Consider the following 17,945-nt stretch of genomic DNA (forward strand, 5'->3'; position numbering starts at 1 on the left):
AATGCATTTATATTTACATCTTACAATAACATGAGAACTACTAATATCTCCTGTTCTCATCACATGACTCTTGCTCCTGAACGGTGTAGAGAAAGGGAAGATATTCATGGCCCTCCGTCAATACCACATGGGGTCCTTTCATTCCTTAAGAGTCTGAATCAATTAGATAAGAAATAATATGAACATTTGAAAAAATTGAGTGAAGCTGCAGGTATCCCAGTACTCCATTTTCAGTCATAATTCTGTACAAGCTATGAGAACACATAGTATTCAAGAAATTATACAGCCAAAGCAGAAGCAAGACACGCTCATCAACTATTTTAATAGACAAGGATAAACTCTACATATTATATACCCTACAATAAAGCATAATTACATATTAATTATTGAGAAGCTTACCCCTCTTTTAATGGCGTCTCAATTTTTGATGCTAAAAAATCATCTCATGATGTCTGCCCATGACAGTTGGTCTTATTGATAGCTTGGGCATTTTCTCAAACTTTTCTTTGGGAACAGAGTAATTACAATTAAGACGGCATGGAATCGCGCAGACTTGTGTCTTCTCAAAGTATGCACGTATATAGGTTGACGGTTGACAATAGACGGAGCAGAAAGTTTGACGGTTGTCACTATCTGCAGCACCGGCGAGCTTAACACGTACATGGATATCTTAAAATCATCTCATGATATCACAGTTGGTTCGTATCGTTGATAGATTGCACATTTCTTCAAATCTGTCTTTGGGAAGAGAGTAGTTACCATTAAGACGACTGGATGGAACAGACTTGCATCCTCTTAACACCAGTTTCAAAGCGCACTTGCACTCAAGCATATATTTTGACGGCTGTCACTCTCTACGCAATATGTCGACAGTGTGCACTGATGAGCTTAACACTGCTGTGGGATATGTTGGGATAAAAATGTATAATAAAGATGAATTCCTCTTCTAACAGTTGAATATAGAGACTTCTCACCTAGTTATAATTACATCTCTGCATCCATAGCCTTCTTCACTTAACAACTAAAATTACATCCGGCTAGTTCACTTTATCAATCTTTCAAGCCACCAGTTATATAATACTTTGATTTTCTAAACTTCTCTAAAATCATAAATTAATCTTAACAGCATATTGATCTCTACCACTAAAATTTACCAATATTGAAATTTAATTTCCTAGCTTTGAATTATAAATTAATTAATCAGTATATTAATCTCTACGTAAAATATTGGTCTCTCTTTTCTATACTAAAATATATAAAACAATCTCTACTTACTGATCAGTATATTGATCTCTACGTAATAAATAAAACGAGTTCACAAGTTGTTAGATTGATGCAGTATAATAAGATCACATCAGGAAAACACGTTGTTTATTTGTTATGGGCTAACTCATTTTATTGATCACGTGAGGATTAATCTTCACATCAATAAAAACAAGTTGTTTATTTGTTATGGGCTAACTCGTTTTATTGATCACGTGAGGATTAATCTTCACATCAATAAAAACAAGTTATATATTTGTTATGTGCCAACTCATTACTCCATTATCAACTATTTTAATAAATAAAAAAGAGAGCATAAATTCAACATATTTTATACCCTACAATAAAACAGAATTATTTATTTTTGAGAAGTAAATATTTTACACCTCTCTGAATTTCTGATGCTAAAAAATCATCTCATGGTGTCTTTATGAGTAAAAAGATCAACACAGATCACTGAAAGTTTTCATGAGCAAGTAAACATCATGCAGAAAGATCTTTCCATGACCACCTTTTTTTATTATAAACATAAATGGCTCTAACTACAAATTAAGCTGTTTAGTTTGTATATATGTAACAATTCATATAAACACCTTACATATCTGGTGGCCGATCCTGATGTTCCTTTTCTTAAATTTCTTTCCCAAATAGGCGTACACACTAGCAACCTCCATGACGAGTAGTACTAAAAGCACTTGAATTTGACGATTTAGTATCTACAAAAGAACAATTAATCAAAAGGTGATCAATGAGAACCTATCCATGAAGGAGAACAGAAGGATAATCAACACATTGGCATTATTTGATTAACGCATTTAAAACAAGAAATTAAAGGAATTCAATCCAATGACTGCTGAAAGAAAATTCACTTTATTATCCTGGTCTTTGGAGAGATCGAGCAGAGATGAGTAGAACATTCATTTCAGTAAAACTAGGAGCTCATCTGAAAGTAAATGGAAGTTCCGACATAGGTAAAACTAGGTGCACATTTTCCTTTCTTCTCTCTACCAATCCTTGAACTCTAGACATAGGGGTTGACCACACAAGCCAACTCCTAAGCCAAAGAGGCCATGAGAGGATAGGTTAGGTGCACAGTGTGTGAGAGAGAGAGAGAAAGAGAGAGACATACCATTGTATTAGAAAATTCTGTGACATACACATACATATAATTAAAACTAAGAAATGATGATATAGCTATATGATTCATAAGCAAAAGGAAGTGTAAATTAACTTATGCTGAAAAGGGCATCAGATTCTTGATTGAAGCTCCATGCAGATGTCGTCACCAAAAGCCTAGCAGTAGGAGCGGAATGAAGGGTGTAGCCAAAGATAACTTGCCGAACTAATTAATATCGGCAATCTGCCTTCTGAGGAAGAAGCTAAAGGTATACAAACGTCGGCAATTCATCCTTGGCTGCACCCTCTACAATCTGAACCTTCATGCAACGCCGTGAGTGAGAAGATATTCAAGAATTAGTGGTGCATCCTTGTAAGGATTTCATGAGCTATAATTAGCTAGCTAGTAATGAAAAAAGCTAGTAGCTATGGAGGACAAAGAAAAAGATCTAGAGACTAGGTATACAACGAATGGCAAAAGGCAATATAGTGGATGTAAAGAAGAGGATCAGTTGATGGGCTTTATATAGAATTGACTGAGGGGATTAGTAATCAAATGATGATAAATAGTATATTACTCCGGATTAGTGAAATAGCATAGGGATATTGTTTTTGGGCCATGCAGTAGAATAGGATATTGCTCGGAAATGATGATTAGGTCCATTGAGACTCGGGCTGCAAGTTAATTGGGCAGTCCCAACTCAACCTCAATCTGAAATGGGGTTGAATTGGGCCAATCCGAATTCTACTCAAAATGAATTGGGTCAGGCGAGTTTCACGGTCCATTTTGTTTCCCCCAAATATGCAAATTACATTTTCCTTTTTCATATTTGTAAACATCAAAATTTTTAGGAATATTTTATTTTTTAAACATCAATATTTTAGACGGGTCAAGTGGGTTTCACTGAGTTTTTTTTTTTTTTTTTTTTTTTTTTTTTTTTACAAATATACAAATTACATTTTCCTATTTCATGTTTGTAAAAATCAAAATTTTTAGGAAAATTTTATTTTTTAAACATCAATATTTTGGTCGGGTCGGTCGGATTATACGGATCATTTTTTTTTTTTTCCCAGATATGCAAATTACATTTTCCTTTTCCACGTTTGTAAACATCAATATTTTGGACGTGTCGGACGGGTTTCAAGGGCTTTTGTTTTTTTTTTTTTTTTACAAATATACAAATTACATTTTCCTTTTCCATGTTTGTAAACATCAAAATTTTTAAGAAAATTTTATTTTTAAAACATTAATATTTTGGACGGGTCGGACGGGGTCTTCTTTTTCTTTTTCTTTTTTTTTTTACAAATATACAAATTACATTTTTTTTTCCATGTTTGTAAACATGTAAATATGATATTGCCAAACGTATTTTCTAATTATATTGCCAAGCCCATCCTCTCTGGTTTAACTGTCTCTCCCTCCTTCGCCTGTCAGAAGAAAAATTGAAGGGAAAAAGAAAAGAAGATAGAGGATAGAGAAGGGAGACAAAAATAATTATATTTTTTTTTTGTTAAATTTTTTTTTATTTATTTTGGATTTTGGGTTGAGTTGGATTTAGCCCAAGCTTAATCCGAACATGACTGAATTTTGAGAAAACTCAATCTAATTTGAGCCCGATTTATGAATTTAAAAACTCTAATTTCAAAATTCCTTAACTAAGTTTGGAGTGGGCTGGGTTAGCCCACACATGTTGCACCCCTAGTTGAGACGCTAATTTTCATTGTGATAATAAATTTTGTCAGTTAAGTTAATGCACGACAAAAAATGTGTGTGAACAAAAATCTAGGATCCGTGTTCTTCTTGAAAAACACTAGAATACTAGAGAACTGTAAACAAAGACTGCAAGGGAATCAAGTCAATTAATGCACAGAGCCTAACAACATTAATGTTCTTAGACTTCTTGTAAAACATTAGATCGGTGATGATGGGGAGAGGATAGCATGGTGATATTTTGCTAGTGTGTGATGTATAAAGGAGTAAATTATTATGTGGAATAATGAGAGGAAATTGGTTAAGGAGTACCCAACACAAAAAATTAATAAAAGAGGGCATTTGAGAAATAGAGGATTTTAAAATATTATAGATTGACAGATTAAAAAATATTCCAGAAGAGTAGAGAGCTTTGTAGATACATAGATATTTAAATCTAGAGTTTTAAAGGGTATATATATTAACCACATCCTAACCGTCCATCGGAGTAGTAAATGCCTATATATATATATATATATATATATAAAAGTAGAGTCAGTTTTGTAACAAAAGTACCAAGAGGAAGTGAGAGTCCAGAGAAATAAACGATTTTTACAAATTTTAAATAGTAAAAAATATGAGGGTGCCACAGTTGGATCGTATTTTAAATACTACAAGAATTTATGGTTTTAGTGACCGTCAAAACCGTAGCTAAAAAGCACCGTTTAAGTAGTAACGGTTATTACCATTCTTAATTGTTATGTTAATTTAGATCGAGTCCACGATCACATTAAATAAAAAAGTGTTTATATCAAAATTGAAAGTAATTAACTCATAGACATATATATATATATATATAATTAAATTTTTAACCAAAAAAAAAAATAGTAAATTAAAACCACATAAATACATGCACCATTAATAATAATAAAATGTTAAACTCACATTTTTCTGGGTACAGTAGAAAGACAAGGGCATGCCCTCGTGAAAGCAACAACCACCAAGGGCCAAGGCCAAACAAAATTGAACCGTCAAAGATAAAAAACAAAACACCTCCATCTAGAGTGCAGACCAAAATAAATCTGCAACATCATAGCAATTCCCTGCCCAGAAAGCAGAAACATAGAGCATTGTAACAGCGACATCCCACAAAACCAGCAAAGATACCAAATAGCACAAGTCACTGCAACAGCACCAAAGAAACAACAGAACAGAACCTGCACACACCGTAGCATAATCATCCACACATCACTACACCAACATGGAACAAAATAGAACTTGCAAAAGAAATTCAGAATGCAGCCCAACAGAAGATTCATGATAGCAAAAGAATTTCAAAATGCATAGTATAGTTAGATTAAATACAATAAAACAGTTCCAAGTTGTATTTGCTTGTACTGAGTAACTACAGTATGGTCATTCTTGCTTTTCAGTTATCAAGTGAAAATCAGTAGATTGGGGTATGCTAGTATTTTCTAAGAGCTAGATAGTACATTGATTTATTTCTGTTAGTCCTGTTCTTTTAACCCCTGATTTTTTTAATTCATTTTTCAAAGGTGACCAGTACCAAATGCCTCTGATTTTCTTATTTGAACTTTTAAAAATAAAAAATATATATTAATCCTTTAAATTATATACATTCACCTTTTACAATCAACTGAAACATGTGAGGAAATAAGAGTAAATTAATTAGATGAAAAAATCTGAAGCTATTAACTTCCCAACCTTTAATCCCATTCACTCTAGACTATGTATTTGATTTTTTTCCCCCTAAATTATGTATTTGATATTAATTAATTAAACAATCAAGAAATAACAGCAAAAATAAACATGTTGACTAGCGATGATAACGTTTTTCTTTTATTCAGCTTACCCTAAAATAAAATTAAAAAACAAAAACCCTAAGAATAATAATAATTATAATGATAATAAAAATAAACAAAAACAATTAATAATAAAGCAAAAAAACCCCTAAAAAGAAGGAAAACAGAAATTTTTGATTACCTGCTAATACGCTGTATGAAAGAAACTGAGAGAACTTTAATTATATTTTCTCTAAAGCTTCAGCCCCTAAAGTTTACCCTAAAACAAACTGATCAAATCAAACGAACATATCTGATGCATAAGATCGAGCTTTCAAAAAAAAAAAAAAAAAAATTCATGGCCAGCGTGTAGGTCTTTAAGAACAGTGTGAACTAAACCGTCATGAAAGAATGGTCCATTAGAGACGAGTTTTTAAACCGTCACTGAAAACCAATTTTCTTGTTGTAAATTAAAAAGATTCTTGAACGACAACATGACGGAGGTAACGATTCATATGTGCCACAAACGTAATGATTCTTGACACTTGCATGCTTGGATACTTTGCACACACGTGCAAGTTTATGCTTTAGATGCTTTGCAGAATTGTTTATCCTAAGTAGTCACGTTGCTTGGACAGAAATATTTGTTATAGAAATAAATTTCAGAGCAGTGCATGTGCCCGGCCTATCTACATAACTTGACTGTAGTAGTAACGCGTGCCACATTTTGATATTTCTTCCCTCTATTAAAATAAGTTATCTGTTTGTCATTAAAGCCTCATCCAGACTGATGTAGAAGGAGAAAAATAAATATCGCATCAATAAAATATAAGTCTGTCAAACTTTTTTTTAGTAGAAAAAACAAATTGATAGTAGTAGCACAAGGGAGTGCGTGATAATTTAATCGCACTGCAAGTGCACGCTGTGTGAACAGGCCGGACTCAGATAGCCCACAAAAGCTAAGGTGTGAAAAGGCCCAGGCCCATTAGCCAACCAAAAACCCAAACACGAGCAGGCCATTGCTGTAGTGCAAAGGTGGTAGAATAAGAGTAATTGTGACTTCTAACTCCTGAACGTGGGGTCCTTTTATTCCTTGCGAGTCTGTCAGATAATTAATAATATAAACATTTGTAAAAAAAAAAAAAAAATTATACATTAGTGAAGTTACAGATTCTCCCACTACTCCATTTTCAATCACAATTATATACAAGCAATGAGAACATAATAGTATTCAATAAATTATCTAACCAAAGTGCGCAGAAGCCCAAATATTTTACACCCCTCTTTTTATAAAAAAAAAAAAAAAATCTGATACTAAACAATTATTTAATGATGTTTTTATTAGTAAAAGATTAACATAAAACATTCTAGAAGTTTATTACTCTGACAACATTCTAGAAGTTTATTATAAAACATTTTTCTAATTATAATTTATACATAAACATAAATAACAACTACAAAAATGCTTAGTTTGTTAAGTAACCATTCATTTATACACCCTACAAACAAGGGCGGATTTAAGAATTCATATTAGAGGGGGCAAATTTATGTAAAAGGGTTTTTTTATAATTTCAATAGGGGCAATTTTAAAATTTTATGGATATAAATGTAAAAAATTATAAATTTTAGAGTGTAAAATGAAATAATAAAAAATATCAGTGGGGGCGCCACCCCTGAGCCCTTCACAAATACGTGCTTGCCTACAAATCTGTGGGGATCCTAACTAATGTTCCATTTCTTAAATTTCTTCCCCCAAATGGACGTACACGCTAGCAAACGATCTCCTCAGATCTCGCACAAGCGGATCTTCTACAGGATCAATTTGATTCCAATCGACAACCATAAATAGAGCACCAAGACGTTAAAAAAGGTACGAGAAAAACCCCCTAAACAAAATATACATAATTATTATGTGATACAATTAGAAGTACTAACTTAATCATCGGAGCGTCCTCGGCTGGCACCCCGCCGGTGCCATTCGAGGTGACGTCCATTTGTTTTGCAGGTAAACGTCGTCGTTCCGAGTCGTGAGGATTTCCGCATCAACAGCTGGCGCCGTCTGTAGGAACGATTAGTTCTCTGAAGAAATTATAATCCTGACGCGACTTGGCTCGAACGGCGAGACGAAAGTTTCCGATCATGGAAGTCATCCCAAAGCCATCAATTGACAACGGATTTCCATGTTCTTATATAAGGACGGTCTCTACATCATGATTACACATCCATCATATTAGGGGCAAAACGGTGGGTTGCGTGATGCCACCCAGTGTACGCTGATAATAATCAAAATTTGGCACGTCGGCAGTCCAATGTGGTGTTTTCCATCTAGCGATACTTAGTCCCCTCACTACTAAGGTTTGGTCGTCTAAGACCAAGCTCTATCTCATATCTGGTAGCAGCCAACTATCAAGGCCTGATCGTTGAAAACTAAGGCCTGGTCCTTCTGCGCCTACATAAGTGAGTTGGTCTTCACCCATCAAAAAGATCACTACCAACAAGGGGGTTTCTACCTACTAGTAAAGCCACCACCTACCAGACGACAGTCGTCGCCTCTCTTCATTTGCAGGAATTGTCTATCGAATTCAGATTATGCAGAATTTTGGATTGATAATCCATGGCAGGTTAATTTTCAGTAATCATTTCTAACACAATCTAATATTTTTAGACAACTATAAATTATTGCAGCACCAAGCATCTCGTTCACTGTATAAACGTCTATAGAATGGGTCATCACCCAAGATCCCACCATCGGGGGTAGAATAGTGGATCACACGATATCAATCGTCGATCTACATATAATGACAATGTTTAGAAGATCGACGTACCAACCTTAGCACATCGAGCTAGTCGGATTTTTAACTTCTCTCCTTCAGCGACCCCTCGGGGAAACTAGTCGTCCAAAACCATTGCCCGATCCTCTGAAAAAGTCTCTACACACCGGGAAGGACTCTAAGTCCAGTAAAGTTTCTACAATCAATGAGTCCACCATATCCAAGGTGGTCCCACGAGGTTTTTAACCATTTAGCACCAGTGATGGTCTTTTCAACCTGGAACCAAGCTTAGTCATATGAACTTCAAATTTGACGGGTCACTACCACCATAGCCACAAAACAAGGCAAGCATAAAGGATAAGTCCACGAAAGTTGCAATATCCCCGTATTACAAGGGATGATAATGAGTGTCCTGTATTATAAGGACTCGGGTCTAAAGAATCCCGTAATCAATATCTCCGTATTACAAGGGATGATAACAAATATCTTGTATTATTATTTCCCTTATCAATAGGGCATGCTAAGTGAAGCTTGAACATATTACAAACTCCTTACCAAAGGAGTAACAAAAAAACCTAATTCCCTTACTAAAGGGACGAGCTGAGTGAAGCTCGTAAAACATGATTCCCTTACTAAAGGGACGGGCTGAGTGAAGCTCACAAAACCTACATCCCTTACTAAAGGGAAGGGCTGAGTAAAGCTCGTAAAATTTAATTCCCTTCTTAAAGGAATGACGAGCTGAGTGAAACTCGTACAATTTATTCCCTTACCAAGGGAAGATTACTCAGGGGTACTAAAAATAGTACCCAGGGGTAGAGCACTCAAGGGTACTAAAAATAGTACTCAGGGGCAGAGTATCCAAGGGGACTAAAAATAGTACCCAGGGGCAGAGTACCCAGGGGCAAAGTACCCAAGGGTACAAAAAATAGTACCAGGGGCAAAGTACCTAAGGGTACTACAAATAGTACTTGGGGGGAGAGTACCCAAGGGTACCAAAAATAGTACCCCCGGGGACCATTACCCAAGGGAAAAGTACCCAAAAAAATAAATAATAAATAAATAAAATAAAATAAAATAAAAAATTTCTTGTTACTGTTCATATGAACAGTACCCCCGGGAATAGTACCCGTTGGTACTGTTCCCAAGGCAAGGGAAAAAAAAAAAATTTCTTGTTACTGTTCATATGAAAAGTACCCGCGGGTACTGTTGAAAAAAATAAAATAAAATTTGACATTCCCAAAGCTAGACGAGCAAGCTTGGGAATGGGGGGCAACTGATAGGGAAAATAACCTACCTTGACCAGTCGCCAGACCTCTTCGACATATTTCGTTATCAAAGATAAAGATTTTCCTTGGATAAGAATGATGACATTTCTTGTCCAGGATAATGAATGACGACGTGTTTCAACAGGGTGAGGATAACCTTGGCACAATTTGAGGAAGTCAATGGAGTAAATCTTATCCCCGACAAATCTGCAACAAACGATCTCCTCTGATCTTGCATAAGCGGATCTCCCGCGAGATTAATTTGATTCCAATCGACAGCCATAAATAAGGCACCAAGACGTTAAAGAAGGTACGAGAAAAAATCCTAAAGAGAACATACATAATTATTATGTGATACAATTAGAAGTACTAACTTGATCGTCGGAGGAGGGTCCTCGGCTGACACCCCGCCGGTGCCATTTGAGGTGACGTCTGTGATACCCCCCGGATTTCCGGATGCGGGTTGGCCAGGCCCACGCCCGATCACCCGAGGATATCAATCAAATTACTAATAATCGAACACAGAATATAATTAAGATAAACATGAGTAAATAAAATTCGCTGGAAAGAAACTAAATGAAAATCCTTTATTAAAAACTTCAAAATAAATCTTATAAATAAGAACTAGTCTGTTACATCCAACTTCTCCAATTATAATACAACTCGGGAATCCATCTGGTGGACCCCTAATCAAAAGCCAATACTGGAAAGCGAACAACTAAAAAGAAGTCCACTGCTAAACCATGAAGAACCCCCCTACATCGTCGGTAGAATGAGTAGTCGTCTCTGCTCAGCACGAACAAGCTCTAAGACCTGGAACCATCCGTTACCTGAAAAATAATAGTGGGTCAGGCCCACGAACAAGTTCTATCCTAACTACAATCCAAACAGAGACCCGATACGCAGATACATCCTAGACGTCTCAAACATATCTATATAGTCCGTAATAGATAAATATATATCCACACTACAGGACTCTCACTAACTATGCTGAGGGTCTCAACCTGAATAGAAGGTAACATGCAATACGCACCTGAGTGGGCATGATTACCTAAGCCTAACAGGGTATACCTCAACCAACATAGCTAGCTACGCATCCTACTGCATATACGCACCCTAACCGTCGACTATGAGACTCAAGCTCAAATCGCAGTACCATAATTTATATATATAAATTCCCATCCAAACCAATGTAGTGCCGCTCAACTGATTCGTTGCCATGACACGACATAAAATTAGGATTTAAATGTTTTAATTAAATCCCTACTCCAATTATATATATAAGTTCCTTCCAAATATAATGTTGTGCCGGTCAATAGTTCATTGGTCAAGACACAACATATAATCAGGATTTAAACGTTTTAGTTAAAACCCTATCCATCCTAACATAGAAATATAAACAACCATCCAGTATGTCGTTCAACTGTTTTAGTTGACAGGACATGAAACCACGTAGGATTTAACTGTTTTAGTTAATCCATTCTGTATGTATGAATGGGTAGGAATTAGCGTTGTGACCTAATCCATCCCTCCGTATGCCACCGTCCCATACCGGTGCATATATGCAAATGATTCGTAAATGATGCAACATTATAAGTAGTACATCAAATAAAGTTCACAGTATCCATATAGTTGATAAACACAGAGTTTAAACAAGTCATCAACTAAAAATCCAAAATCCATCCATGTCATTAATCGAGACAAAGTTTACTAATTTGTCAAGTTAAAATCCAGAAGCCGTCCATGTAATTAACGAGACAAAGTTTAATGTTTCATCTAGTTAAAATCTAGAATCCATCCATGTAATTAACGAGATAAAGTTTAATGTTTCATCAAGTTAAAAACCAAAATCCATCCATGTAATTAATGAGATAAAGTTTAATGTTTCATCAAGTTAAAATCCAGAATCCATCCATGTCATTGATACTTTAATTTAACCAACTTAAAGTTCAACTAACCCCTAATACAGTCCAGCAGTTGACAACATTATCAATAGTAAAGTGTCAATTTATAAATTCGAGAATAATATAATTTAAACTAGAAAACCAACCACGCATATTACATTCAGTTATATTTGCGTACAATCATACCAATCCTTTAACTTGCTAGACTCACAACAAGCAGTTAAATACTCCCTATCCGGTTACAATATGCGATTAAATAACTAACAATCCATGGACTGATATATTACAAATCCGATACCTAACAGAGCATATTATACTAAATTACATTTAGAGTATAATCATACCAACCTGTAATACTTGCTAGAACAACAACCTACAGTTAAATCCTTCACTTCCATGGACAACATACAATTAAGCGATTTAAATTCCATGATGTCAATTTAGCTTAATTGAATAAACTAACCATCCTGGGACTTAAACATGTTATTTAAAATTATATAGAAGCCCAATTATAATTACAGATTTGCCCCACAGCCCCAAAAATTCAAAAAAACCTCAGAACTGCACCTATAGGTGCATTTTTTTGCATGGAGCCGGCTCCCCACAAGAGGGAGCCGGCTCTCCCTAGCCTAGAGCCGGCTCTCCTTGCCCTAGAGCCGGCTCTCTCCTTTTGAGAGCCGGCTCTCACTCATTTGAGAGCCGTCTGCACTTCTGCAACTTCTACGGCCTTTTGCCTCGTCTCCGGTCGCTTCCACCTCTTATGTTCTTCTTCTATACTGAACTTAGGAGTCTTATCTAATCCCAGTATCATCCCCATGGTTTGTTTACAGTGATTAGAAGCAATTACAATAACCAATAACAATACCAATTTAGCATGCTTAAAGAAACGAACTGAACTAAACATGCACTAACTGTAATAGAATTTAATTCAACACTTACAAATCATCAATGTAGCATATTGTAAACATATAAATCCCAGTTACTGATTAATTAAACCCTAGAGACAGTCTAAGGATGCACAGAACACAGGTAACGGGAGAGAGAAAGGAAAGAACTTGCCTCTTAAGGTTTCAGTTTGAAACCTTTAACTATCCTTTGTCTAGACTTTCCGGCAACCCCTTGAGTGTCGTCCACTCCTTTGTTGCCCTAGGTTCAACCCACGAGCAGCACTCCTTTTTCCTTTCCTTGATTCAGCTTTGGTTCATAGCCGAAATCCTAACTAAACTCTCTCTGTTTCTCACAATTCCCTCTCTGTTTCTCTATATCTCTGTACGCGAACAGAGTTCTCCAAACCCCTTTGTAAACTTATAACAGTATATATATAGACAAATATAAACCCTAAGTCTACATGTAATGAAAACCGAAAACCCAACTAAAACCCTAGTCGGCCAAAACGTGATCCATAAAACTAAAACCCTAATTTAATATTACAATTATAAATACTAATGTAACCGAATTAATTCCATTAAATAAACCAGTAAACCATTTAAAACAATTAAAACAAGTAGTTCAATTAAAAGAAATAAAATACACTTAAATAACATCATTAAACAAACCACACAATTTAAATACAATAATTAAAACAAATACAAACAATAAAAAAAAAAAAAAATTCATTTAAGTAAAACAAAATAAACCACTATTCAATAAACAATTTGACACATAGAAACAAATTTAAATTCCAATCTTATCTTTTTGAAAACTAGGGTTATTACAACGTCCTTTTGTTTTGCAGGTAAACGCCGTCGTTCCGAGTCGTGAATATTTGCGCATCAACAAAAAGTAATACTAAAAAAAGCACTTGAGTTGAAGATTTAGTTTCTACAAAGAACAATTAATCGGAAATAACGAAATTAATGTGTTTATTATACAAAAAACGGACTCCATATCATTTGACAACTAGATTGCTAGGTAGACTTGGTTAGAGGAATCTGTTCAACATTTCTACCTAAATATCAGTATTCTTCCAAATGCAACAAGAGCGATAGAGATATTGTCTTGACATGCTTTACAATAAAGGTGAACAAATTTTACCGTGTTGGGTTTTGTGGCTCAAATTTGGTGAGTTTGGTGTGTTATGAATAATATGAACTAATCCATGTTATTTGGACAGTCTAATTAGGGGTAAAACTTGTAATGAAGGAATTGTCTTACTTTGGCAACTTTAAGTTATTTGGATCAGTCCATCTGGGTGAAAAGTAAAGATTTGAGTTATGATTGTTATGATAACTCGTTATAGGGAAGTTGATTTGAGTATAAATGTTGTGAGCTCACAATGTTAGTATGTTAGTAGGGTAAAGAATAGATGGAGTGGGATTCGAACTTGGGCCAAAGATTCCAAACTGCAGCTGCCCTACCACTGGCTATCACCGCACCCCATCCCTAACACATAGATGCACGAACTCAAAACCTCCTAAATTACACGATCAAATCAACGAGTCCTCTTCTTATGTGCAAGCACCATTTTGGGTCTATAAATATTAAAATTATTATTTAAATATAAGAATAATCAACTTACATAATAAAATGAATCAAAACTGAGTAATATAACTTTGTTGCCAGTTGGCTTCTAGTGGTATTACTTCTATTTCTCACTCGGAAAGTAAAAGAAGAACGTGTTGGTTTATTTACCTAAATTTTTAATTTTTAATTTTTTTACTTTTTGTACTTATTAAAATTTAATTGTATTAATAGTAAAGTTAAATAAAATTGAAATTATTGGGAGCTGAAGCTAAAATATTGAATTTTTTTTACTAATTATAAATTGAGAATTTTTTTTTAAGGGAAAGGATATTTTGCATTCTATTTTTATACGGCTATATTTCATTTTTATTATTATTTTAAGTAAATTATAAAAAAATCTTTAAACTCATTAATTTATCATATCTTATTTTATAGGGTTAAGTGCAAAAAAACACCCTCATAATATGCAAAATGTACAATTACTCCCTTATTGTTCGAAAAACCCCCTTACTGTTTTCAATTTGTGCAAGTAATGACAAATCATAATTTTGGTGCTAAAATTACTAAATTAACCTTACTTTATCATTACCCAAAAAAAAGGCAAAAAACAAAATATCAAATTTACCCTTCATAACATAACAGTATAATGATTATAAATCAATATCTTAATATTTAAAACAAATTTGGAATGTGGGTGTCTATTTACCTTTTACCAAATTCAACCATTGTCCTTCTAATACATTCAAGGAAAATAATAATAATAATAATGATTTTGATAATTGTATCCCACTTATTAATAATTTTTATCCCACTTATTAATGATTTTTGCGAAATTGTGCTTGAAAAGTTAATGGTAAACCAATTAGGAAAAAAAAAAAAAAAAAGAAAAAAAGAAGAAGAAGAAGAAGAAGTTAATGGTAAACTAAATAGGGAAAAAAAAAAAAGTTAATGGAAAATTCAGAAAGTTTGGCTTGCGTGATGTTAAAGTCTTGTGCCTGTTTATTATAAAGATCTGGATACAATAAAAATCATCGACATTAAAAAAATAAAATAAACAATTTTTAAAAAATGTGTTGCTTGAGTTTGTGTCCAGCCGAAAAGTAACCAGATCAAAATTTTAATTTTGATAGAAATCCTAAATTCATCAGATAACAATTTGTGTCAAGGCAAATTCATTATTTTAATTATTATTATTATTATTATTAAGGGAGGATCATTCATTTACAATAAAATATACATCTATCATTTAGAGAGGAGATAATATTGGTAACGATAGAAAAATTTTAGAGGGAAAAAAAAATAGAAAGAGTGATAATATCGGCAACCACAAAAAGATATTTTAGATAGAAAAAAAAAATTAGAGAAAGAATATTGGCGGTGGCGAGATATTTTAGAAAGAGAATATATATATATATATTTTAAGAGAGATAAACTACGGCGACACACAAAGAGTTTGTCTTTGACAGGTCTTGAAGCACATCTAAACAAACCCATTCAGTGTTCAAATATATACAAAATTAGTAGGGGCATTTTTTTCACTAAAAAATGACATTTTTGATAAATAAAAAAAATTTATATTTTTTAAATGACTGTCACCAACTACTTTTTTTCAACGAATCCATTTAATAAGGATAAATTGCTCAAAGGTCTTATTATAAGGTCATGATAACTTAGGCTTATTTCTTAGGCAGAATGTACGTGGTTTGTTATGTGGTAGTCTATTTGTTAAGTTTGGAAAAGAGAGGAGAGAGAAAAAATCAGCTCAAAAAGGGCCTCATTTATAAGATCTGTTACTGCCGTCAGAACTCCGCTGCTCTCTGCTGCCACCACTGCCCTCTGCCGCGCCGCTGTCCTCTGCTGCTTCATTGGTCTCAAACTTTTTTTTGATATCACGCGCCGGTTACACTCCGCCTTCCTTAAACAACCCTCGCTGGCTTTGGCATCACTGTCATCGGTCCACTCCTTCAACAACAATAGTTAATGCTTCCTTCCCCGTCGGTGAAATCATCCGTTCTCTCTACCGCCGAGCAGAGCATCTCCACCGTGGGTGGGTTCAACATCGCCGAGCCGAGTCGAGCCTTGCTCGCTGCTGCAGCCACTTCATCGCCGATCTGCTGCTTGTATTCTTCATCGACGACGTCTTCGGTCCGCCGCAAAATCCGCTGCCATCATCGTCAGCGAGTCCTCCATCCGCTTTTCCGGATCTCTCAAACCTAGCTCCCATGCTGTTTTGCCGATGCCCTTGTGTTCTGAACAGATCTCGGTTTCTTCGTAGTGGTTCGATTTGAAGGCGAATGACTTCAATCTCCTTCATATTTCTACTTTTCTTTTCTTTTTAGAGAGAGAATTAAAGACAGAATGTCATCTTTTTTTCTTTTTTTTTTTTACATTTTGCTAAACCTAGCAATCAAAAGTAAAAAGTGTACAAGCCCACATCTATCTCTCAAAGAGAAAGTGAGGGTGATAAAGGAATCCCTCCACACTAAGCTCAGCGACATAATCACTTTCTATTCTACCTCCTACGAATCAGTGGCCACCACCACTACAGGTCAGTCCCGTGACGGACTTGTCTACAGGTCAGTTTGGCAATGCTATAAACGACATCGATCCTCCTTGGATCATCCATGATAGAGATTGAATATGTTCTCACTATCGTCGAAAAAGCTTACCGTGACAGCTCCACGACAGCAGCCACAAAGCAAGGATCATTTTTAACTTCAAACCAACTATGATTTTGATCGCCACGTGGGAGATGGTCATGACGTGGCTGGCTATGTATTATTCGATCTAACAAATCTGCCAAAATTATCGGCCCAAATATCATTTTCCTAAGTTATATGCACTTTTTTCTAATAGGGGTGTTTCTTGCAAAATGTTATATAGTAAGGGAGTGTTTTTTGCACTTAACCCTATTTTATAATACCATAACTATCATTGCACTATAAACTTTTTTTTTTTTTTTCACATTCTTTACTTACTAATAGTTTATTATTATTATTTTTTTCATGAAAATATAATTTACTCAACTAAAGTTATTAGGATGATGGATTAGTGTTAAATTCATGACAATTATTCGAAACAAAAGAAGAGAACACAATAGTAAAAAGATTATTGGAGACAAAAGGTAGTGAGACTTCTCTCTCTCTCTCTCTCTCTCTCTCTCTCTGTGCATGCATTACTTTAGAATAATAATTTATGGTTTGTCCTTCAATTTTTGTAATTTAGTTTATTATTAAAACACAATATAATATAAAGACCAGATTAGAGATACGAAAGCTTAAACAAGCAAAAATAGTTCTATATAATATCCATCTTTCTCTCTCATCTTTTTCTTTTTATTTATATTTATTTTTGTGTGTGTTTTTCACAAAATCCTTGTGTTTGAGAGTTTATTGTCAAAATAGTTAGACTTTATTGTCAAAGACATTCCAAATTAATTATTAAAAAGCACATAAGGGGAAAAAAATCAAATTAAACTCAAAGCATACAATACAAAAAGAAAATTAAAAGAAAAAAATTACAATTATCATTAGTATTGATAGAGTAGAATGGCTCATTAAGTTTTGTTATATTCTATTATTACTTACAAGGATCAATATCAAACCCTAAAGAAAGAGAGATGAGATAATTGATACAAAGTCGAGAAAGAATTGATAGAGGATGAAAGTGAC

The sequence above is a fragment of the Cornus florida genome, unplaced genomic scaffold, assembly GCF_030987335.1.
Source record: "Cornus florida cultivar Cherokee Brave unplaced genomic scaffold, ASM3098733v1 CherokeeBrave_3.0.0_Hap2_Chr02, whole genome shotgun sequence".
NCBI lineage: Eukaryota > Viridiplantae > Streptophyta > Magnoliopsida > Cornales > Cornaceae > Cornus > Cornus florida.